General features: G+C 48.6%; 1 pseudogene; it reads right to left on the reverse strand.

Annotated features, from left to right (window-relative positions):
- Positions 1–272: 272 nt before the first annotated feature.
- LOC142851377 (large ribosomal subunit protein uL16-like) lies at positions 273–25,788 on the reverse strand (annotated as a pseudogene).
- Positions 25,789–26,122: the final 334 nt, after the last annotated feature.

Consider the following 26,122-nt stretch of genomic DNA (forward strand, 5'->3'; position numbering starts at 1 on the left):
ACTCCCTATCAGTACCTATTATTTGGACTTCTGTTCTGTAGATAGGTTCTATCTGCCAGTAAACTTCCTACTAATGCAATCACATAGTAGGTATTTGTGTTGGCTGTTGTTGGTTGTCAACTTGACTACATCTGGAATTAACTAAAACCCAAATGGCTGGGCACACCAATGAGGGGATTTTTTTTCTTTTTCCTTTTGGTCTTTCTTTTCTTTTTTCAGACTGGATGTGAGATTTACTACTGAACATGATTTGGCGGGGTGCAGGGGAACCCTCAGGAATGCAGAACCCTCCACTTGTCCAGGGGACTGCGATTTGGGATATACTTGACCCCACAGCCGTTAGAGATGAGCCACTTCTCAGCAACCAGCATCTTTAAACTCATCTGCATTAAGCTTGGTGAAGCCATGTCTTTGAGATGTGGATCCTCTGACAGCCAGAACTTGAGCCTCAATCGTGTTCCTAGTTCTGCAGCCTGGTGTGGATGGAGACGATGCCCTAGCCAATGCGAACCCTGGCCATTATGCCCTGGAGCGTACCAAAGACACTGCACATATTCTCTGGAGCCTGTCAGCTCCAGTACAGGACAACATCGTTGATTTGGATGACATGAAAATAGTGGAGCCTCCCTCGAATATGAAAGCCATCCTTGCCACAACCCTTTACCATGTGTTTATTGGCACAAATACCGGTAGCCTCCGGGGCTTTGGAAGAGATTGCTCATATTCATCTGACACCAAGTGGCCACAAAGTGGAATTCACCAACTTCTGCCTTCTTCCGTCCTAAATCAAAGATGCAGATCTTGGCATCAGGGATGTCTCAAGAAGACTTTAATACGCTTGTTCTTACAACATGGGTAACACCAGGTGGAGTGGTGGCCTATGATGACAATGGGATCTTCAGTGGCATGCCAGGGAAAACAGAGTCTTTTTGGTTTTATGAGATAAGGATTCTCTGTGTAGACCCGGCTGTCCAGGAACTTGCTATGTAGACCAGGCTGGGCTCAAACTCAAAGATCCACCTTCCTCTGCATCCTTCTACCTTTAGTGCTGGGATTAAAGGTGTGCACCGCCACTGCCCAGGTTTTTATTTTGTTTTGTTTTGAGGAATCTTTCTTTCTTCCTCCCTTCTTTCTTTCTTTCATTTGTTGGTTGGTTTGTTTGTTTATTTTTGGAGACAGGATTTCTCTGTGCAGCCTCGGCTGACCTGGAGCTCACTCTGTAGACCAGGCTAGCCTCAAACTCAGAGATTCACCTGCCTCTGCCTCCCGAGTTCTGGTATTAGAGGCATGAGCCACCACCACTTGGCAAGAGATTTTTTTTTCTTACTCAAATCATTTGAAGTAGGAAGAGCTACTTCTGTTCTGGATCTTCTGTGGTGGGCCTTTAATCTGGGCCCAACCTTCTACTTGCAGCCTACAAAGTACAAAGAAGAAGGAAGCTTATTCTCTTTGCCTGCTCGCTCTTGTTCTTGCTAGCAAGTCCATTCCTACACTGGCATTAGACCCTACATCTTTGGGATTCTGTGTATACTGAAGACCATCTGAGATATCTAACCTTGTGGACTGAACAACTACTGGATTCTTGCACCTTCCATTGGTGGATAGCCATTGTTATACTAGCTGGACCACAGCCTATAAGACAACCTAATACTGCCCCCCTTTACGTGTGTATGTGTGTGTGTATTCCTCTGGAGAACCCTGACTAATACATTATAGTTCCATATTTGGTTAATTTTGCTCAAATTTTATTTCTACGCCGTACACCCATGAATTGGTTTTCACATAGATCAATAGTTTTGCATTTGTATGTGTATGGTGTGTGAAGTCCAAATACTAAAGTCAGATACCTTTCTCAATCTCTCACCCACATTTCTTTATTTTTAGATAGGGTCTCACCGTACAGTCTTGGTTGGCCTGAACCTCACTACATGGATAATGCCTGCTTCTGCTTCCTGGGTGCTGGGATTAAAGATGGACACCGCCATTCACGGCTCCACCTTACTTTTGAGACAGTGTCTTTAACTTATCCCAGAACTCACCCATTTGACTCATCTGACTGGCCAGTGAGTACCCACCATCTGCTAGTCTCATCTTCCTCAGAACTGGAATTATAGGCATCCCCCAAGCTTGACTGTTTATGTGGATGCCGGAGATGCAAACAGACCTTCAGGCTGGCACAGCATGGCCAAACGATCTCTTTGGGTCCCTGTAGAAGTAGTTTATTCTTTTTCATTGCTATCCAATTTTCATTAGATGCATATACATAACTTGCTAATGTAGTCTGCTCCTGATAATTAATAAGGTTTTTTTTCCACTTAATAGACCTGCTATGCTTTAAAAGTTTTCGTTCCAGCAAAATTCCTATGTTGGACTTTAACCCCCAAGATGATAGTATTAAGATGTGGGGCCTGAGGGACACGGTGGCAACAGGTATGGGAGTGTGGCTGTTGCAGACAAAGGAGAAGGTCATTGTCAAGTAAGGCCAGTCCTTGGGCCTCTGAGAGACTTGGACCACCACTGGCCTACCTCAACCTGTAGCAGCCTGCTGAGTCAGTACCACCACTCAGCCAGGGAGCAGCATGACTTTTCTTCCCCTGCTGGGGACTTAAGAGGGTAATAGCAGTATGCCTGGGTCGCAAACACAATGGTCATGCCTGGGACATCAGTGGGGTGCTCAATGCTACAGGCAAGGTGGTGTACTGGTGTGGGAGGTCCTTCTGTCTGTGTGTTACTTTTATTGGTTAATGAATAAAGAAACTGTTTTGGCCTATAGCAAGGCGGAACTTAGCTAGGCGGGGCGGGGGGGGGGGGGACTCTGCTGGGAGAAAGGAGGCAGAGTCAGTCAGAGAGAAGCCATGTATCCCCACCAGAGATAGACGCTGGAACTTTACCCGGTAAGCCACAGCCTTGTGGTGATACACAGATTAATAGAAATGGGTTAAATTAAGATAGAAGAGTTAGCCAATAAGAAGCTAGAGCTAATGGGCCAAGCAGTGATTTAGTTAATACAGTTTCTATGTGGTTATTGGGGCTGAGCAGCCAGGAACCAACAAATGGCCTCCTACTACAGTGTACAGCAGCCTGAAGCTCTCAAAGGTCCTGCTCCAGACGCTGCTGCTCAGCTGCACGATCACCCTGACTGTGAGCAACAAGATGTCTGAGATGAATGATTCATTTTCTGGATTGGGTCTCCTCCAAGAGACTTTCGTGGTTCATGCTGCCACTGGAGGCCGTGTTGGTACCCATGATCCGCCACAGACCATGTTGATGGTTGTGATCCATGCTGCAACCAGAAGCCATGTTGACGTCCAGGGTCTGTGCTGCTGCCAGAAACCATGTGGATGTCCACGATCCATGTTGCCTGCCACTGGTTGCTCTGGGCAAGGAAACTTCTTTTGCAGTGGCACTGATGACTGTTGACTCGTAACTGAGGATAAGAGATGTGGAAGGCTTCTGTGGGGCCATTCTCATCCAAACCATCACATTCCACTCCCTGGTTCTCATAGGCTTGTAGTCATAGCATAATGAAAACACACGTAGTCCAACCTCAAAAGTCCCCATCGGCTTTCACAGTCTAAATGGAGTATAAAAGTCCAAGTCTCTTCTGAGACTCAAGGCAATCTCTTAATTATGACAACCTATAAAATTTTTAAAAATGAATTACATAGTTCCAGCATACAATGGCACAGAATATCCATTACTATTCCAAAAGGAAGGACTAGGGCATAGTGAGTGTTAGCATCCACGCACACCTAGCCCCGCACCTTGGGGACCTGGCAGAGTGTGTCACCCCTGTGTGCATGGCAGGCCGTACCCTGGCCTACTGTGTGGCCTTGCCCTGTCCCTTTAAACGGCAAATAGAATTCCACCTACTCCTTCCTCTTCTTCCTCTCTCTGCATCTCTGTCTCTCTCCTTTTCTCTCTCTCTTCCCATGAAGCTCTGTGTTCCCTTTATCTCTCCCCTCCATCCCTTCCCTTTCTCCAATAAAGCTCTGTCTGTCTCCCACACATCTGCCAAGATTTATCTTGCATCCTATCATAGTAGTGAGGAAATACTGGACCAAAACAAGACTAAAACCCAGCAGAGCAAGCTCCTAATCCTGTATCTCTAAATCTGGTGTCAAAGGCTTAGACGGCTCTGGCCTCCAGCTATGTTCCCTGCAGCACACTTTTCTCTTGGACGGACTCCACTCCCTGACTCCACTCCCTGTGTGCTGCTCTCCTTGGCAGGTATTCCTTGGCTCTGGCGTCTCTAACAGCCTGGGGTCTCTAAACAATCCAGGCTCCACCTTCACAGCTTTTCACAATGCTATCCCAAGGCCTCCATGCAGATTCTCCTCTGCCACAAACTTAGCCTCAGTGGTTTTCCTTTACTGCAGAGGAAGATTCCTTTCCTCCTGTATCCTCCAAGATCCTAAAGCCAGAACCACAGTGCCCAAACTGCCGAATTCTGCAGGCTGCTTGGGCTGAAACCTGGCTGCCTCCTTGACTTGCATTTGCATAAGATTTCCAGTGCAGTTGCTTTGAGACAGACGAAATCCCTGAGGCTTTTTCCTTTCAGAGATTCAGGATTAGCTGAGTGGTGTCTTGACCCGAAGGCACCATTCCCTTTATTCCATTTTTTCTCTTGTCTCTTTGAGCACAAACCAAGGCTCCAACAGGAAATTTCCTTGTGTTCTTTTTCTCTTCAGATTGTACATTTTAGATTTCTCTTTGCCCTGCATGCTCTTTTTCCTTGTAGGTCTGCGTTAAGAGTGATTCCCAATTATCACACGACACAGTCAGTACTAGGCTGTCGTAGAATCACCTCTGTCCGTGAAATTGGTCCAAACATTTTCAGTTTAGCCTCAGGCAGAGTCTTAGGCCAAGGTAAAAAAAAAATAGCACTATGCTTTCCAAAAATACCACGAGAATGATCTCTTACCCAGTTGCTAAGCTTGTTCCCCTCCTGCAAACCCCTGAACTAGGCACCCGTAGTCCACACTGTCTGCAGCACTATCTTCTGAACTCCTACTACCATGGCCCATTAAGCCCCACTTACAGTATTCAACCACTTTTCTATTTCAAAATTCCAAAGTGTCTAGTCTACATTCCTCCAAAACATGCGTAGTCAGGAGGGTCACAGTGACAGTCCGAGTGCCTGGTACCAACTTCTGTCTTAGGTACATTGCAGGGCAACTCATGAAAGAAAGCGTTTAGCTTGGGGCTCACGATTCCAGAGTGTAGTGGATTCATGACTGCCACGGCAGGAAGTATAGCAAGAGGCAGGCATGGGGCTGGAGCTTCATGGTGCGCTAGCTGAGACTTTACATATAGAGAAAACAACCATCCGGGAGAGAGCTAACTGGGGATGGTGTGTGGGCTTTTGGAGCGCAAACACCACTTCCAATGACACACCTCCTCCAACAAGGCCACACTTCCTAACCCTTCCCAAACAGTTTCACTAAGTGGGGACCAAGTCTTCAAATATATGAGCCTATGGGAGTCATCCCCATCCAACCACCACAGTGAACTAAAATCAGATCTCATCTCTCTCTTTCTTGACAGCGGATGCAGGGTGACCATGTCCCTCATGTTCCCATTGCCATGCCTTACAACCATAATGGACTACCTCCCCTGAAACCGTGAGCCAAGACGAACCTGCCTTCGGGGAATTGCTTTGGTAAGGTGTTTTGTCTCAAACATGACAACAATGACTGATTGATCTCAGACTTGAAATCAGAGGCCAGCCTTTCCAGAATCACTGACTCTTCATCTCAGACTTGAAATCAGAGGCCAGCCTTTCCAGGATCACTTACTCTTGATCTCAGACTTGAAATCAGAGGCCAGCCTTTCCAGGATCACTGACTCTTCATCTCAGACTTGAAGTCAGAGGCCAGCCTTTCCAGAATCACTGACTCTTCATCTCAGACTTGAAATCAGAGACCAGCCTTTCCAGACTCTGAACCTGCGGACTCTTGAGCTCAGACTTTGCTGCATTCGGAACTATGAGAAACAAAATTCAATTACATTATTAGAAACAAGTTTTCTCAGTACTATATAAAGAAATACACAAAGTGAAAGTAATTTGGCAAGGCACCTTCCTTTCGTAAAAAGCATGAGTCACAGCACAAATTGGACCCACAAACACATCCTGGGAGCCACCATAGTCCAGGGGCTAGCCTCAGATTTCCTTTTCATCACCCAGGGTTTGAAAACCATCCACATGGGCTCGTGGGATGGCTCAGTGGGTAAGGTGTACTTCCCACCAAGCCTGAGTTTAAGCTGTGGTCTACATGGTGGAAGAAAAAAAAATGATTTTCTCTTCCTTCCTTCCTTCCTTCCTTCCTTCCTTCCTTCCTTCCTTCCTTCCTTCCTCCCTTTCTTCTTTTCTGTACATTGGTGTACATAGCCTGCATGTATGAGGGTGTCAGTTGCAGACAGTTGTAAGCTGTCATGTGAGTGCTGGGAATTGAACTCAGGTCCTCTAGAAGAGTAGCCAATGCTCTTAACCACTGAGCCAACTCTTCCAGCCTAAGAATTGATTCTTGAAAGTTGTCCTTTGCCATCCACTTGAGGGTGTGCATGGCCAAGCATACATACATGCACATGCGCACACACACACACACACACACACACACACACACACAGCCATCTACCCATGTAATTTAACTCAGGCTGAAAGGTGGTCTTTTTTTATGAGAGAAACCAGTGTTCCCATAGGTCAGCTCGGCACAGCCCAGGGCTCTGTGGCTCTTGTGCACTGACGTGCAAACAGTTACTCCACACTTAGGGAGGAGATCGTACATAGGAGAGCCAGTCAGTGAGTTGGTAAGGCCAACCTGTTGGAATGGGAGCTGGGATTCAAATGTGGAACTCTTGTTTTGGAACTCAGTGTACATTTGAGGTGGTCAGGGTGTCTATTTTAGCCACTCTGAAAACATGGCAGTGATGTAGAATTGGAAACTGAAGACAAGAAAGCCAGGAGCTCAAGGCCATCCACCACTACATGAAACGTTTAAACCAAACAAAGGCTGAGCTACCTAAGATTCTGTTTCTTTAAAAAAAAATCAGTTGAATCTCAGCTTGACAGCAAACAAATATCAGTTGACAGCAAACAATTGTTTAAAATATCAGTATAGTCCAAAGACTGCCAAGATATATTTATACTAAAATATTATTTGTGGTACATATGAAGCTCCCATTTAACCAGGCATCTTCATTTCATCTGGGGTTACTGTAGGGCTTGACATGTAGGCTGGGTTTAACCTCTGTTCTGTTACCTTTCCAGAGCCCCACGCTGTCCAGAATCCAGCCTGTCTGTCCCTGGACAAACAAGCCACCTCTGACCTGTTTGGCCTCCTTCCCCCTTGGCCTCTGCACAGATTCCAGCCTCTGGCTGGGTCGCCTGTTTACAAATTTATCTCCAGTGTCATCTACCCTTCCGGCTGGATTTCGAGAAGGACACTTTATGCCTTTTCCTCAGGTTCATCAGGAAATGGGGGTGAGAGCGCCCCCAAAAGCTGATGCCTGGAGCACAAGGAGAACAGGAACATGTTTGAGGGCTCCTGGGTAATGCCCAGGTGAGTGTAGGTTTGTTCTTTACTCTTTGAACCAATCTCATACTGGCTAGGGTCTGTGGACTGGGGGCAACTTCTCCCCCAGAGCAGTCTTCATGGCCCAGACTCCACTCCAGGAGCCAGGGCCAGTCCTAACTTGTGCTCTGTCCCCAGTGCTTGGTTGGTGACTGAAGGAGCGGATCAGTTAACATTTGTGTAATCTGTGGATGAGCCCTGATAAGCTTAATATGAGCATCAATTCCTACGTCGTACAGTTAAGGGAGCTGAGGCACAGAGAGGGAAAGGTACCTTAGGCTGCACCGCATGGTGGAGGCGGACTCAGGACCCAAACTGAAAGCTGACCCCCACTCCAGGGTTCCTTTCACTCAGTGCACTATGTGTGCCCCTTCCCCAGTGCCCTGCTCAGAGCCATTCAAGATGAGCTCTCTCCACCAGGACCCCTTTCCTGTTTCTCATCTCAGAGTTTCCTTTCTGGGAAAGGGTTGGCTTGCAAAGAGGAAGGAGATGCAGGAAGTTACTCCAGCAGCTATCAGCCTCCTCTACCAAGCTGACTTCTGGGTAACCAGCCCTTGCCATGTTTGGTGCGGGAGCAAAGAGCCAAACCAATAATCACAGACTTTGCCCCTCTTTTCTGCCTCCTCTTATACCTAAGAAAAGAATGACCCCAGGCAGGCACAACTCCAACAGCAGTTCAGAGTCAAGAGAATCCAGCTCCAAAGTCTTTCCCCCTGTTGGGGACCCTCTTAGAACCCCATTTCTCAGTCTGGAAAGTGGCTTTACCAATATCAGCTCTGAGTGTCAGTGTGGTATCTCGGCATGGTCCTTGGTGCATGGCAAGTAGCCCATCATTGCCTTGCCCTGGGTTTGGAAGCTCTCTCATGACCACTAGGACCAGACCTTGAACTGTCATCCATCCCCGCTGACGTGGCAGCCAGAGGTGACTTTTCAGGTAACACGAAGAACAATGACTTTGGAATGGGTCCCAACAGGCCTGGAGCCTTCCACGGGGCTTTCCTGTCTTTTGGGATCAGAGTTAAGAGGGAAAGCGAGCACACCTTTGAACCCCATGGCACAGAAAGCAGGTGTCTGGTGGGGTGTCTCAGACCATGGAGTCTCCAGGATGCCTTGGGGCCAGTCTCAGACCTCTGACACCTGTCCCTCAGGAGATCAGCCCCTCATGGATGGTGAGCTCAAACCACCAAAGATAGCAGACCTCACCGATCGATACCCAAGTGTCTGATACCGAATGGCTACTTAACTCAGGGAGCTAGGTTGCTGGACAACCAGCGGCAACCAAAGCCACCCTAGCCAGTGGCTTCCGAGTTCACTGTCTCCTGCCGCAGAAGATTAAGGAAACACGGATGAGAAGTGAACAGAGTGAACGTGGTCTTATGAGGGAAAGTGAGAAACATCTTCGGCGAGTGGGCGGGGCTCCGAGGGAGGAACCACCAGGTTGCACTGCCTGGCAGGGTTTTATACATCTTATGGCGGAAAGTGGGTGAGACTGAGATCATCTTTACTGAGATTGGTCTTTCTTTCTTTTTTCTTTTTTAGGAAATCTCAGACTGAGCCAGTAAGGAATCCACATGCACTGCACATGTGCCCTCGGCCCAACCTAGCCAGAGAGTTATTTGTCCCCTAAGGGAAGCGGAACCAGGACAACCTGGCTCATCAGGGCCCTGCCCTTGCTGACTAGGGGAAACTGGTTTCTATCTCATGATGGTCTCTTCCTTTCTCCTCCTCCACCTCCTCCTCTATCCCCTTTTCCTGCTCCCCTTCTTCTCCCTCCCCTTCTCCACTTCTTTCTTTTCCTCCTCTCTCTTCACCTTCTCCTTCCTTCTTCCTCCTTTCTCTTCTTTTTCCTCTTCCTCCCCCTCATTCTTTCTCTTCCCCCCTTCTTGCCCCTTTGCTTCCCCCTTCCCTTCTCCTCTTCTTCCTCTTCATCTTTTTCTTCAGATATGTATTCATTTTGTTAAGTATATTCCTAGGGGTAGATATTTGAGGTGTATTGTGATCCATGTGCCCTAATTTTCAAAGCCATTTTCTCATTTTACTCCCACCAATTACATAAGACAATTCTGGTCTCTTCATATACTTGCCAGAAATCTTTTCAGTCTTAGCCAAATTTGCAGGCACCTTTTGGGGGATATGGCCCTAGCCTGCTCATTTACCCATCCACTGAAACTGGTCACAGCTGATTGTCCCTGCCCAACCTGAAGGCACTTCTCGACGGATTGAAGAGTTCACTTCTCCTGAGGGTGCTCACTGCCTATAGAGCCTGGGGAGTGACTTGTTCATGAGTGGCACCAAGGCCTCCCATGTCAGTCTGTTTCTATTGTAAATCACACAGAACTATAGATTGGGGAAGTTATGAGGGAAGGTGACTTAGGGCTAGAGACATAGCATACTTTCTGCTCTTGCAGAGGATCCAGGTTCAGGTCCTAACATTCACACGGCAGTTCACAGCAGTGCGTATTCCACTTCCAGGGGATCCAATACAGGTTTCTGGCCTCCTTGGGCACTGCATGCACGTGATGCTCATACTACGTGCAGGCAAAACACTCAGACACATAGACTTTTAAAAAAGAAAGAGAGGAAGCCAGCTAGCCAGGGGGCAGACTTACTTTGACTCACAGTTCTGAAAGTTCAACCAAGATCATCTGACTCTGCCTACTTTCTCTATATATCTCTGTTTGCATTTCCCGCCTGGCTTTATTCTACCCTGTCATAGGCCAAAGTAGCTTCTTTATTAGCCAATGAGAATAAAACATATTCACAGCATACAGAGGGGAATCCCACATCAGGCAATGGCCTTCTTGCTGCGGCATCCTGGATGACACAGAACTTCTTATGATCAGAAGGGAGAGGAGAGGAGAGGAGAGAGAGAGAGAGAAGAGAGAGAGAGAGAGAGAGAGAGAGAGAGAGAGAGAGAGAGAGAGAGAGAGTTCTTCTCTCTCTTTCTTATAAAGCCAGTAGGATTTGATCATGGGTCATCACCTAATGAACTCATCTAACTCTCATCTCCCAGGGGCCACATCTTTGGACACATGGTCAGATTGTTTCCATCTTCTAATAAGTGAGGACTCCACAGGGGACACATTCAAACCCTGTCCAAACTGCAGCTTGATTTAGTCAAAGTCTGTCTTCAGATCCTGCACCATCAAGGAGTTAGTGGCATCAGGACTGCAGTGGGGACCCAGATTCTCCTCATTGGGATGACCTGGAACCTGGGGGAATTGTGGGGCTGAGGCATCAATTGTCCCTCTTGTGTGTTTTCTACTTCCCACCTGTGCCTCATAGGCAGCCTCACTGGAGAGCATTTGGCTTCTACATCACAAAGGCTCTCAAGTGTATGCGTGTGCCCTAGTGATTAATACCATCCATTCCCTAAAAAGCATTCCAGAACTTGCAGTCAAATCAATCAATCTATCTTTCTTTCTTTCTTTCTTTCTTTCTTTCTTTCTTTCTTTCTTTCTTTCTTATTTTCTTTCTTTCTTTCTTTGTTTCTTTCTGTCTGTCTTTTCTTTTCTTTTCTTTTCTTTTTTTTTCTTTTCTTGGGGGGAGGGCTTCAGACAGGGTTTCTCTGTAGCTTTGGAGCCTGCCCTGGATCTAGCTCTTGTAGAGCTAGGCTGGTCTCGAACTCAGAGAGATCCGCCTGCTTCTGCCTCCTGAGTGCTGGGATTAAAGGCATGTGCCACCGCCGCACAGCTGTTTTCAGAGCCAAGGAATGCATCAAAATTCCACTAGTGGGCTGGTGAGATGGCTCAGGGGGTTAAGGGCTCTTGCCACCAAAGCTGATTTCCCAAGTTCAATTCTGGGACATACATAGGAGGAGAGAACATTAATACTAAGCTGGGCACCAGTGCAAGGTCAGCCTCTCTGCCCTCACTCCCAGGATCCACTGGGACCCAGGGATGCCCAGTCCGCCTCTGCAGAGAAGTGACTTAGTTGATAGCCATCTGTGGGAGGAGCTTCTGGGCATGCTGGGCCCGGTCTTTGTGTAAAGTGTCTACTGATCTGTCTGACGGCAACCTATGGTATTCCCACTGAGCCAGAGACTGGGTAATTTCATAGATGAATGTTAGGTTTAAGGATGGGGACACCCAAAGTCCACTTGGCTGGGGTACAAAATCACAGAGGTAGGGAAATAACTTACCCTCCACCTCCCAGTTGGGTCAGTCTTGGGTTGGAAGGAGTTCTTGTGGGACCTCTCAGATGTAACATCTGGCTCCTCTTTCCCAGCAGCTGCTTTTCTCTGGCCAATTCCAGACCTGGACAGGAGCAGTTTTCTAGAAGTGTCTTACAGAGGTCAGAACAGAACTGGAAGTTATGGATACAGCCACGTGGAGGTGAGGAGGATGAGAACCAGAGAAGAGGCCTTGGGACCAAGGCAAGGAGGCTGGGCGGCAGCATAGAAGGGAACAGGCTGGTCAAGCCAAGCATGTGCTTTTTCCCAGGCTCGGTAACGTCTGGAAAAGACACTGATTGACAGGAGGCTACAAGGAGACCAGTCATGGAGTTGCAAATCCAGACCATTCCTCAGAGGAGAGGGGGAAGGCTCCATTTAACAGAACAGCAATGGAGGCAGACTCCACACCCCAGAGGCACGTGAGTGATTGGGCATTTCACCTCAGCAACTGATGGCTGATGCCCAGACCAGCTCAGATGTGGGTCTCCCGAATTACACAAATGTGGGCCCTTGACTGGTGGATTGCAGGCTGGTCATGCCTGGCTCCAATGTGGATGACAAATATTTCCTAATGCCCTCTTTACTGAGGGGAAATGAAATTCATAAATAATCTAACCTGTGTACCCGTATGCTTTTAAACAAGTGGGGGGTAAAATCAATGTTCTGTCCTAACTGTACTATGAAGGAAAAATGAGAAGTAATCCATAATAAAATACTATAAATTTCAGGATGCAGGGTGCAAACTGACTATAGCAGGGATTTCATCCCCCCCCCCGTTTGCTCCTAGAGATGTGACCGTGACGGCCACCGCAGCCACTAAGACAGTGGGCACAGGTGGCTGTGAGGCTGACTCAGACACCACGAGCCGCCCTGTTGCCAGTGACATGGATTAGGCACCAAGTCCTGGAAAGATGCCAAACAAAACAAAGGACAATCTTCTCCCCCATACACAATAGTCTTGTTCTCAGAAAATTCATTGTGTATATAAGAAGCATGAAAGATTGCTTCGTGTTTATATATAAACAGGTCATACTCATGCACACACAGATGCACACAGCTATTGTGACCAAAAAGACGTCCTTGCAGATCTCCCAGAGGAGCCGCCCGGCGCTCATTCAGCACCATTGTTGATGCTCATTCAAGCCACATGTGCGGTGACGGCCACAGAAAGCAGAGCACAGGGGCCAACTTCTGAGAGCTGGGAAAGGGATCGGAAGATCTGGAGAGTGGGCTCAGGAAAATGGCATCAGACCGGAGCTAACTGGGGCTCTCTGGCGACTGAGACCTTCCCTGACATGGGATCTGCAAAGCAAGCTGACAGGACAAGTACCTGTTCTGTGAGGGGTTTGGAAGCTGGGCTGTGACCTCCTCCCATTCTTCATACCACCCTCAGTCAGTTATGTACATAGAGAAGGGTCAGTAAAAATGACGTTCATTCTTCTTAGTCACTGGGCACCGGGACCTGCTATTAGCTCACAGGGCTTCCAGTGAGCCCTGGAATCAGGGCCTGCACTCAACATCATTTATAATGGGGACATTAACAGACTGGTGATATAGCTCAGAGGTAGAACTCTTGCTTAGCAAGTCCAAAGCCCTATGTTCGATTCCCACCAACACCACAAAAAGCAATAGCATGGGGTGTAGTGTTAACTGAAGTCTCAAGAAGCAATCCCTTGCCCGAGGCCAGGTAGTTTATCCCAGCAGAGCTGGAAATCAAACCCAGGGCTTTGGGTATATTAGGTGAGTGTTCTTGCCAATCAAGTTATACCTCCAACTGATAAATAAAATAACCTTTTAAGGGCTGGGGCTGTCACTCAGTGGCAGAACATTTGTCTCGAATATAATAGGCCATGGGTTCCGTCTCCTGTAACAAAAAATAAAACCAAGAACCTGGCATGGTAACAAAGTCCGAGTGTCAGCTATGCAGGAGGCCAAGACAGGATTGCTTGAGTCTAAGTATTTGAGACCTTGTTTCAAAATACAATTAACTAACTTTTGTTATCCTGGAAGTTAAACATGGAGAAGATCAAAAAAATGAGGAAACAAAGCTGTCATTCTGTGTCCCTGGTGAGTCTCACTGTAAACATCTTATTGTCTGGCCTCTTTTTATGAATGTGAGGGTTTTAATCAACATGAGATCCACTGTCTGCTGTCAGTAACAGCTTCAGCCTCTTCCTGCCAACGCGACAATATCGTTCTTCTTTAAAAAACTATTTGTTTGATTTAAAAAACTTTTATGCGTTTGTGTGTTCATGTCTTCACATATGAGAGTCACATGTGCTCAGATGCCATGGAGGCCAGACAGATTCCCTGGAGGCCAGACAGATTCCCCTAGGCCAGACAGAATCCCCGCCCCCAGGCCAGATAGGTCCTGGAGGCTACAAAAAGCCCCTGAAACTGGACTTGCAGACAGTTGTGAGACAGCTGGTGTGGTGCTGGGAACAGAAACACTGAAGCCCTCTTAACTGCTGAGGCATGTCTCTAAGCCTCTTCTGCAACTTTCCATGCCACAGGCCATGTTCAAGGCCTCCCAGTCCCTGAATATCCCTCACGCCAATTGCTAGGCATATGGGCCCTCTTGGCATCACTAGGCCTCCAGCTAAGTGCCCTCAAGTGTCAGCTTCTCCGGTCCCTAGGTTATAGAGATCTGGAAGGACTGAGCCAGCTGGGTCATAGACTCTGGAATCACCTGGAAAAAGGGCGTCTGGACTTGCCTGTGAGGGGCTGCTGTGATTATGTTAACTGATGTGGGAAGACCCCTTTTGCTGTGGCAGGATCATTCTTCCTGCCTTGGTTTCTCCACCATGGAGAACTGTACTTGGAACCACGAGCCAAGACAAACCTGTGCTCACGGAAGTCGCTTTGTTAGAGCATTGTAATCAGTGACGGGAAATGAAGTTAATGCAGTCTCGCTTTGGTACTGACTTCTCTTTGTGGTGCCCTGTCGTTCCGTTCATCTCACTCCTTGTCTCCTACATTTTCAGGCTCGAGCTGGCACATGCGTCACTATGACAACAAATCTGACACAATTTAAGGGAAGAGAGGTTGATTTGGGCTCGTGGTTTTGGAGGGTCCAGTTTATCTCGAGGCACAGCAGGTTTGTGGCACCCAGAGTGCCTGACCATGATGGTTGACATGGGACAGACCAGGAAATAGAGAGAGCTAGATGGGAAATGGAGGGAGGGGTGCAATTTTCAAAGGCCACCCCTAGTAGCTCAATTCTGTCAGCCAGGCCCCACTTCCTAAGGGCTCTACAGCCTGATCACTCAAAATGTCAGCCTGTAAGGAAACATTTTAGTTTCAGATACAGGCATAAGGATGTTATTCTGGCTACCTGGGAGGCTGAGCAAGAGGGGCACAGGTTCAAGACTGGCCTGAGAAACTAAACAAGCCCCTGTCTATAAATAAAATGGAAAAAAAAAGAGATCTGTGAATGTAGCTTAGTGATAGGGTACTAAGGTGAGGCATCCATCCCTAGTACTGGGGGACAAATAACCCCATAAACTAAACACACACACACACATAGACACACGGGATTGGTGGTATCTCCCACGCACACGTCACATTCCTGGGTGAGGCAGAGTTAGAGAGACAGTGTCACGCAGGACTGGGTAGAGGCTTGTCCCAGTTGTGAGGCTCCTCGGGCTTCTTGCCTGGGTTTTTCAGCACAGGAACTGAGGACCCAAGAGCCACCTCTGGGCCCGTGAATCCTTGCAGTTTAGCAAGGGTTTTTTTCTCCCCACTCCAACACTATAGGGAACATCTACAGGTCCAAGACGCATGAGAATATGAGTCTCATTTCAAGGAGACAGACTCTCAGAGCAGAGTGACCAGAGTCGGAACATTCTCTGCTTCCCTTGAGCCTTCCTCAGGGCTCTGCCAACCTTCTTTATCAGCAGAGGCCCCTGAGCATACAGCTTTGGGGCCCTCTGAGCCTAGCCTGTAGGTCAGGCCACAGGCTCACTGCTATCCAAAGAAAGCCCTGCACCTATCCTTGCATGTTAGAGACCGGTTTTGTACTGGCATGGGGTTGTGGACACAGATGTCAGGGCCCCCAGGCTCTGCCAGCTTAGCAGAGTTCAGGTTCCCTCTGGGAAGAAGGGGCCTTGTTACAGGCAGCAGAAGACCCTGGGCAGGAGGCTCTGACCCCACTTCCCAGCAGCATCCTAGTTTCCCTTTGGAGTAAACCGAGTCTCAGAGTCTAGAAGGCCATTCCAGGACACATACGCCAACCTAGGGAACTTGCTCCTTCTCCACCCGACCAATCTCAGGGAGGTCCCCATGGACCAACCAGTCCTCAGCCCAGTTCAAAGCCACATTACACAAAGGGGCACTAGCTAAAGAACTCTGCTCACAGTTTAGCCTGCTTCCACCCGACCATGCTATTCCTACATTCAGCTACCCTGTGGTTGTCTGTGTGAGTAAAACACGGAGAGATGGTTCAGTCAGTAAAGTGTATGGACCCAAGTTCAAATCCCAGGACTTATTTTTAAAAAGGCCAGGCATAGCAATGCTTACTTGTCTGTTTTTTTGTTTTTGTTTTTCAAGACAGGGTTTCTCTGTGTAACAGTCCTGGCTGTCCTGGAACTAGCTCTTGTAGACCAGCCTGATCTTGAATTCACAGAGATTCTCCTGCCTCTGACTTCCAAGTACTGTGATTAAAGATGTGTGCCTCCACCGCCGGGCCAACAACGCTTACTTGTAATCCCAACACTGGGGAGGTAGAGACAGGAAGGTCTCCAGGGCTGGATGGCCACACAGACAAACCTGATTGGTGAGTCCGGGGCTAGTGAGAGATCCTGGCTCAAACAAACAAACAAAAAATTGTTGAGTGGTACTTGAGGAACTATAGCTGAGGTTGTCCTCTGACTGCTACACAGAGGTCACATGAGCACATGCGTGCCTATATATGCACATGCGCACACGCACACACATACACACAATAATAAAAGTGAGTATTTGTATTAGTTCCTTTTCTACTGCTGTGACAAAACACAGTGACAAGTCAATCTATAGAAGAGTTTATTAGGAATATGGTGCCAGAGAAATCAGACTCCACGATGGCACAGTGGAAACCCAGCAACGGAGTGCAGACCTGGTGGCGGGGACAAAACCGAAAACACAGAGTAAACTGGACATGTTGACAGGATTTTAACTTGCAAGGCATCCCTGGTGATGCTGTGGTCCCCCCCCAACAAGGCTGCACCTCCTATGCCTCCCAAACAGTGCCACCAACTGGGGATCAAGTGTCCAAATGCCCAAGACCGTGAAGGACCTTTCTCATTCAATCCACCACAGTAGTGGAGACAGAATATTGGTCAGTAGATCTCACGTTACTTCAGTTCCTAAGAATGATAGGATCTAGGGCTGGAGAGATGGCTCAGGGTTAAGAGCGCTGGCTGCTTTCCAGAGGACCTGGGTTTAGTTTCCAGTAACCACATGGTACCTCACAACCATCTAATGTGGGATCTGATGCCCTCTTCTGGCATAAAGGTGTACGTGCAAATAGAGCACTCATACATTAAATTAATAAATAAATCTTAAAAGAAGGATGATGAAACCCTGGCTGGTTTATTAAGAGAATTATGTGATGGAATGCCTCCTGCTTCTCTGATGGTTACACCCTGTTCTGTGCTGCTTATATAGAGAATTTTAATCCGCACAGCATAGGCAGCCATTGTTATTAGTGTCCCCTTCTCCAGATGAGGAAACTGAGGCCCTATCCAAGGCCACATAGAAGATGAGATGGAGCTAGGTTGCTTAACTTTGAAATATTGGCCACACCCTCAAAATGCTAGATGTGAGCCCTGGGCACCAACAGGGAAAGCCTCTCTGTTCAGTTACTCTTTGCCCTTGGGCTAGGTCTCTGACTTCCCCTGAGGTCAGAAATCTTTCAGGCTGAATGTCTACCTCCAGCCTACTCTAAGAATGTGTATTAGGCAGCTAATGCTGCAATGATGCTGTGTAACCAACATCCCAAAGCTAAGTGATTCAAAACAACCATCCGGTATTCTCACCCTCTACCGCATAGTCTCGTTTGACTTTGTGGCTCTGCTCCAGGAAGCAGAAGTGTTGATCAATTTTTCATTATTGTGGAAAAATGCCTGAAAGGATGGAAGTTTATTTTTTGGCCCATCGCTGGCCGGATTTACTGTTTTGGGATTGCCGGAAGAAAGAACAATACAGCTGTGGGGGAGTGAGGAAGAAGCCGCTGTTCACCTCTAGGAGACAGAAAGAGAACGCCCGCCCGAGGCAGGAGCTTTCCTCTTCATCCTTTCCAGCCTATCATGTAGTACCACTCACATCTGAAGCGGGCATCCCCTTAGTTAGCCACTCTGAACCCCCCTTCCAGATGCATCCAGAAGCTTCTCAGGTCGCCACGGCATCAGGCACAGCACAATGTCCCGTCCGTCTCTCCCTGCGGCCCTGTATCAGTCAGTAGTGTGCACCCGTACACACACAAACATACTGTGGAGACTGGTCACGTGACTCTGGAGGCCAAAGAGCCCCACAATGTGTCCCCTGCAAGCTGCTGCTCCAGAGAAGCTCTAGTCTGCGAGCAGAGGGACGAGAATCAGGAGTACGGATACCCAAGAGCAGGACAGTGTCAGCCTGGCTGAAGAGAGCGCTCACCCTTCCTCCCCTTTCCTTCAGTCTAGGCCCTCGGGGTACTGGCTGCTACCCATCCCTACTGGGGGGGGGCATGATGGTCAGTCGTGGTTATCAGTTGACTTGGAGTCACCATGGAGACAGGCCTCTGAGCATGTCTGTGAGGGAGTTTCCAGATCAGGGACATTAGGTGGGAAGACACACCCTGAATGCGGGTGGCTGGGGGCCTGGACTGAGTAGAAGGGTGACTGTGAACTGAACACCAGCATCCCTGCCTCTGTGTCCTAACTCCAGATGCAATGTGAGTAGCCCCTTCACACTTCCCACCCCACGACTTCTCCCCCATGATGGTCTGCACCCTCAAACCGTGAGCCAGACTAAGCCCTCCCTTCTTAAGTTGCTTTTGTTTGGTGTTTTGTCAAGGAGACAAGTAACTACTAAAGATGGTCACCTGGAGAGTTCGGTGCTTGTCTTTTCCAGAGGCGCCCTTCCAGGCACACCCACCAACGGTGTCTGTCAGTTATCCGGGCATCCCTTAGTCCAGTCCAGTGCACCCATACGATGAACCATCCCAGCTCAGGCTGATGGGCAGCAGTAATATGGGGCCTGCTTAGCCTCTTTCCACCTCTTAGCTCACTGCTCAGTACAAACTGCATAATAAGGTCATAGTCAGGGGCTGAGGGCACTTCTAACCTACTACAAAGCCACGGCCAAGGGAGTAGGTGCAATGGCACTCCAGGGCAATGGAGAACTTGGGATCAAGCCTGAAAACTTCCCCAGTAGGGATGTGTTTAGGGCTGTACAGCTCAGTCTGTGGCTGAACATCAGGCATGGAATCTCTGGTTGAAGAAGTCTTAGAACCCTTCGTGTGTGTGTGTGTGTGTGTGTGTGTGTGTGTGTGTGTGTGTGACAACCTCAGATGTCATTCCTCAAGTACTATCTACCTTGGTTTTTGGCAGTGTCTCTCGGTGTCCTGGAACTCACCGAGTAGGCTAGTCTGGCCGGTCAGTGAGCCCAGAGATATACCTGCTTCTGCTTCATAAGCACTAAGAAAATGCTTTGTGCCACCATTCCTGTCTGCTTTTTTTTTTTTTCAAACATGTAGCTTCTAGAGGTCAAATTCAGGCCCTTGTGCTTGCAATGTAAGTGTTTTGTTGACTGAGCCACATTCCCAGCTCCTGGACACCTTATAATGGGAGAAGCTCCTTGGATATTAAAAATCAAAGCATGCTAACACAGTTTACAATAATTGCGGCATAGATTTAGATGTTTACATTTAGCAAATTAATGCTCTTAGCACACACGCAAATTGCCAAGCAATATAATTATGCTATTCACAAGAAAATTACAGGATTTTAAAAGTTATTAATTACTTGTATACCCTGGGCAGTGGGTCTAGCAAGAGGCCATGGGTATGATGTTTTCTGATGATTGTCTGCATTTATTCTGGCCAGGGTCCTCATCCCAGGGCAATGACCTCCTTTAGAAATGGTGCCCAGCTTCTAACCCCAAAGCCTTATGTGCTAGACATACTTAGGATGCTTTCTTAAAACCCTGGTGCCTGGGGTCACCCCAGAGTCCTAACTTAGTAGGGAGATGGTCCTTAACATGGCCCTCAGTGTCAGTATTTTTTATTTTCTCCAAAACTCACAGAGTGATTTTGATGTTCTATCAGTCAGAGTGGAGGACCACTGATCAGCGGATGGGTAGGTCTAAGTCGATCTGGGCTAACGAAGTCTAAGACGAGACCTGTTTATGGTTTGGGTGACAGCATCCTCATTGTTGAAAGCTTACCCTGGAAAGCACCATCTCTCATTTGCTGAACAAGAATAAGGAAGCATTCTGCCTGGTGCCCCTGGTGGCCACTTCATAGCCACCAAGGAAGCCATGGGATGCAGAGGAAAGCAGAGAGACAGGGGAGCCTTCATCACACCACCATTGAAGTTTACCAACCTTCCATATGTGAGCCGACAAACTCACCTCTTACGGCACCTGTCAAACTAATAAGGCACTTCCTGTACCTGCTGTCGTCAGGGTCAAGTTTGAGATTCCATGTGCAATGCTCAACATGGCACTTCGTGTTGATAGATTCGAGCTACGAGGACAGGGCGGGAGAGCAGGTGAATAAGGCTTCACTGTGCTGAGGAAGCCCCAGGGGCTCTGCATTGCAGAGCTTGGGCCTTTGGCCAATGTATAGCAGGCACTTGTTAAATATCTGCCCAGTGGGATGGGCGCTTTATGCCTTCATTTCCCTTTGCCTAATACTCTGATCTCTGCCAGATGCCAAGGAGGAGAATAATCTGATTATCTGATTAAAGTAATATGGCCCTCTCACTAGCCGCTCCAAGCTTAAGCTACCAGGGCAGATCTGTATGGGTTAAGAGGCTTACCATCTAAGGAGTAAAAAAACCAGGCAGGGAGGGCGAGTCACTAAGCAAGTGACTCCCAAATGCTTACTATGTGTCTGGGGACCTAAGTTCAATCCTCAGAACCCACGTAAATTTGGAAGGAGAGAACTGACTTCACAAAGTTGTCCTCTGAGCTTCACATACGTGCTGTAGCATGCTCTCTCTCTCTCTCTTCCCCTCACTCTGTCATACAGACACACACGTGATTTATCTTAGTGTATGTGTATTGTCTGTGTGAGTATATACCACACGTGTGTGCTGGTTCCCAAAGAAGCCAGAGAAGGTATCTGGTTCCCTGAAGCTGGAGTTACAGGCAGTAGCCAGCTGACATTAGTGCTGGGAACCGAACTTGGGTTCTTTGCAGCACAAAGTGCTCCTAATCATTGAGCCATCTCCTCAGCCCCACAAATACAATTTTTCAAAGGCCACATCTTTTATGGTTCCATAGACACAAGTCCGTAGACACAGGAAGTAGGGCTAGGGGGTGGTGGGAATTGGGGAGCACCTGCTAGGGGTGGGTGGGAAGTGGGGAGTACCTGCTAACAGACATGGGGCTAGGAGAAGGTGGGAAGTGGGGAGCTCCTGCTAATGGGTACAGGGCTTCTTGGGGTGGGGAGGGGAAGAGAACATTTGTCCATTGCTAGTAACATTTGCAAAGCCTTGGAGTTTTGCTGAGCTGCCTCCAGTTGTACACATTAAAGGTGTGTATTTCAGTTATGAGGTAGTTGGAAAGACCTTGCTGGGGGCCACACAAGCTTTGGAAAGGCAGTTTTTGAGACAGGCTCTCGTTTAGCCAAGGCTGGTCTTGAACTATGGCTCCTCCTGCCTCCGTCTCCCAAGTACTGAGATTACAGACATACACCACTTTTTCCACTGAGCAGACCAGTGCCGTCTGCTTGTTCTGAGGCACATGTGTTCATTCTGAGTTCCGATCCTCATTAGAATAACCTAGGAAGCCTTTTGAAAGCCCGGATACAGAGAACCCAGATAATATGTCCAAAGTCCAGCCTGGCCTGGGAACCAGCACTCTCAGGGGCCTCTGAAGCAGAGTGACCAAACAAGGAACAAAGCAGACTATATAGCTTGGCCAAGGAGGACTCTGAGACCCAGCGTTACTAAAAGCTAACTATGCTTTGTGAGTCCCTGTTAGGCAGACATATTGATTCATGAACAAGAGCTTGGGCTCTGGAGCCCAGGGGTCCTGGGTTCAAATCTCCATTCTACACTCGACAGGTGTTCCAGACAGCCACACCTGGAGCGTGGGCTGCTCGCTAAGCACAGGTCTTGGTCTCTGCTCTGTGGGGAATGGAAAGAGATGCCATACACAAAGGGTTTCTCCCAGTAGCTTGCACACCACAAGCACCTGCCTGTGTGACCATGAGTCTAGGGATTTTCATCATGTCGACAGAGGAGGAAGGGAAGGCGGCCTCAATTTATTGGCCCAGTTAGGTCTTTGAAAATCATATGAATGTTCAGATTCCTGCACATTCCATAGGTGCCCTGTAGAACATCATTCCCACAGGCCTGGAAGTGTGTCTTGCCCAAGCCCCTTTTCAATATGAATGTTCATAGGGGCAAGAAGTAGAAAAAGAGGGGCCCGGATTCTGATGCATCTGGCAATAGATTCCTAGTACTGATAATCCTCTCCCATCTGCATATACGGTGCCACCCATACGTCCAGAACTTGTTCAAGACGCTTGCAGAGCCTCCAAGGGAAGGTGGAGGTTTCAGGCGTAGCAGTGCAGTCTCTGATAAGACCACTAGGGGTCTCCACGCTCCACCAAATGACTCCTTCCAGAGTCCTATCAAGGGCTTGACTCCCAGCTGTCTTGGAGCACAGCACTAGATGGTGACAGGTTTGGACCAGGGACTCCAGACCCCGGCCTCCCCAGGGTGCCTCAGTCCTCCCTCCTATTTACAGAGTCAGGTTACAGGTCACGGTGAGGTCCAGCCTCTGAAGATGTCAAAGTTCAGTGTAACGTTACGATGTGTCAGGGAGGGGATGGAGGGGTCTCTACTAGTTGAATATGAACTGGGCACTGGGGACCAGTTGGTTTTCTTTCATTGTCAGAACATAATCCCGCAATTTACATGCTGAGTTCTCTCTCCTATACACCAGGGAGCAGCGGCTTGGGGAAGCACTGGGACAGGTTTAGTGGGGTTGGGATTCTGATACCATTCTGTCCTGTTTTAAAGCCTATGCTCTTTCTGGGTCATCCTGCCACTCAGCATCACAGAAGACACTTTGGAACCAGCTCCTGAAAAGACCAACTGTCCCCCACCTCCCACACTCAGTCACTCACAGACACCGTCACACTTAAGTACACACACACACACACACACACACACACACACACACACACAGCCCAACAGCCCAGTAGAACTCAATCCTAGCCTCTCACACCAGGCTTTCATGGAGGGGGTGAGCTACGAAGGATTAGGGTAGATGAGTTATTCTTATCTAATCATTTTCATGGCTTTTATTTTCTCCTTCTTGAACGTATTTTGCGTCAGGGGACTATCTGCCCTGGTTCCTATGAGAGCAGTGCTTTTTCTTGAATAGAGGCTTGTTTATGGGTTTTGCCTGCTATTACAAAAGCAATTCCTGCCTTTGGAGAAAACACAGAGACACCAAGAGAACAGAACCACCCCCATACCCACCCCCAGGGACAGCCCAGGCTAACACGTGTACGCTGTCCTTCCCACCCTTTCCTCCACTGCACACCCTCTGCTACCACAGGAGTCCCTGTCCTGTCTAAGGCAGTTCTGGGACATCGTAGTGCCCTATGACAGGGTCCTATGTCCCGTTGGGCTTGCCCTCTTGGGATGGGCATAGGATGATTTCACAAGCTCTGTTGTGGAACACTGTCCCCTGAGCATACTCGTCAAAGCAGCCATGACTGCTCACAAGAGACTTTTGGGATTGGCTCTGTTGAGACTGGGGAGCCGGCTCAGAGGGTAAAGCACTTTCTGCATGAGCACAAGTTCCTGAGTTTGGGTCCCCAGCAGTCATATAAAAAGCCAGGTGTGGCAGCACACATCTGGAACCACAGCCCTCAGAGGCGGAGAGACAGGAAGATCCCCAGAGCTTACTGGCAAGCCTAGGCAGTCAGTGAGCTCCAGTGGGAGACCCAGTCTCAGAAAATAAGGTCTAAAGGGTCTGGTGAGATAAATACTCAGTGAAGACAGGCGTTTGCCACACAAGTCTAACGATTTGAGTTCGAGTCCCAGCTACTACAATGGAAGGAGTGAGCCAACACCTGAGAGATGTCCTCTGCCCTCCGCATGTCACAGCGTACACGTGCCTGCACTGACACACATGCCACACATGCACACACACACACAAAAAAGAAAAGATTGGGCCCCCAGACATTCCTCACAGAAGAGCTGGGGAGTCATTAGACCCCACCCACTTGAGATCACAGCTAAGCCATCCTGAGCCTCCCACCTGCTGCAGGTAATTCTGTCTGAGTTGCATGTGGTCTAGTGGGCTCAGGAAGTGATACAGAGGTTATGGAAAGGCATGGCTTACTTTGTGCTGATGAGACTTTTCAGTGATGTGACTGTTCGGGGAGTGTCACCCACATTCATACAAGTAACCCTAATAAGTTCACCCTTGGGTCGTTACTTTGATCAGTCGTTGGCGACCTATCTGGGGTGAGTAGCTGTTTGCTCATCTCTCTCTGGGGGAAGCTCATGCAGCAGGGTCATGTGCCTTAACCTCAGGGAGTCTGCTCCTTCATGCCGAGTGATGGATTTGGGGTAGACTATTGAGAGGGAAGGGAAGGCCAGAGGCTCTTACTACACACAAAATTTTACTGGAATAATCTGGAGACCAGGAGACAGAGCTGGGGAATCCTTAACTTAGCCCAGAAAAGCCCAGTAAATGAACCTGGGTATCAGCAGGGCAGTGGTGGCGCACGCCTTTAATCCCAGCACTTGGAAGGCAGAGGCAGGTGGATCTCTGTGAGTTCGAGGCCAGCCTGATCAACAGAGTGAATTCCAGGACATCCATGGCTACACAGAGAAACCCTGTCTTCAAAAACCAAAAAGGAAAAAAAAAAAGAACCTGGGTATCTTGTCTTCTCACCAAAGCCAGCCGTGGACTCTGCAGATATGTATGCCCAGACAGACCCTGCTCTCAGTCATGGCTCTGTAGCCATTGTCTTGCAGTTATTATTATTATTATTATTATTACTTTACATTTAAAAAATTGTGTGTGTGTGTGTGTGTGTGTGTGTGTGTGTGTGCACCTGCCACAGTGCATATATATAGAGGCAGAGAACAACTTGTAGGGGTCAGGGCTTTCTTTCTACCATATGTATCCTGGGGATCCAATTGGTGGCAAACCCTTTACCTACTATGCCAGCCTCACTGGCCCCACAGTTTTGGAGCTTTTAATCAGTTACCTGTGAGAGCCCACATTTCCCTTTGCATTGAACTCTGCAAATTATGTAGCTGGTCTGTTCCTAATAATGATACCAATTACTGACAGAGCTTGCTGTACGCTTGGCACCATGTATTTTTTTCTCCCGTATGTAATTCACCTGCCCCTCACAGCAGCCAGGTGTAAATTGCTTCTCTTCAACTCAGCCAACCCACATGAGAAGGCATGCCAGGCACCAGGTCCTTCCTGTATGCTGGTGCCCCAAAGGCTCTCAGCAGGGTAAGGGGTGCCATTACCACCCCCACGAGAGTCGGGAACTCAAGTTCAGGAGAAGTTTGCAGCTAGGGAGGGTTCCAGTGCTTATTTCAATCATCGCCTGTCACTCCCTGCTCCTATCACTGTGTGGCAGCCAGCACGGGCCCTGCCTGGCTAGCCAGGGGGCTGTTCCTCGCGCTCTGCACCCCTACCTGCCCTGCCTCAGCCTCCATCGTGGCTGGGATGGGCCCCCCACAGTGCCTGGGAAGGAGTGCAAGTACCTCTACCCACGCTGTCAGTTTCTGTTCCTGCCACCTCCCGGTGCGACAGCTGCGGCACCAGGCCACCTTCCAGGCTCAGGTGTCCAATCTGCACCACCATCAGCTCTCCCCAGCACAGAGCCTCAGGACTAAGGTGTCACTTTCCATCTCTGCTCGCGGTGCCTGAGCTCATGCGACTACAGCCGCACCGCCTGGGACCGGGTTCATCAGTGCTGGCTACTGCTGAGGTGACAGTCCCCGGGGGACTCAGGGTGGCTGAGCTACAGTCCACAGGGATCCTCGCACGCTCAGGCCGGCTCGTGCAGCTTCTTGTCTGAAAATAGAGTGAAGAGACTGGGCTCAGCAATTAAGAATTCAGAATCTGGGCAGGCATAAAGCCCGAGTTCAAGTCCTAGGTCCAGCACCTAATAGTCATACAGTGCTGTCCTCTGGGA

This window comes from Microtus pennsylvanicus, chromosome 5 (genome assembly GCF_037038515.1).
Source record: "Microtus pennsylvanicus isolate mMicPen1 chromosome 5, mMicPen1.hap1, whole genome shotgun sequence".
NCBI lineage: Eukaryota > Metazoa > Chordata > Mammalia > Rodentia > Cricetidae > Microtus > Microtus pennsylvanicus.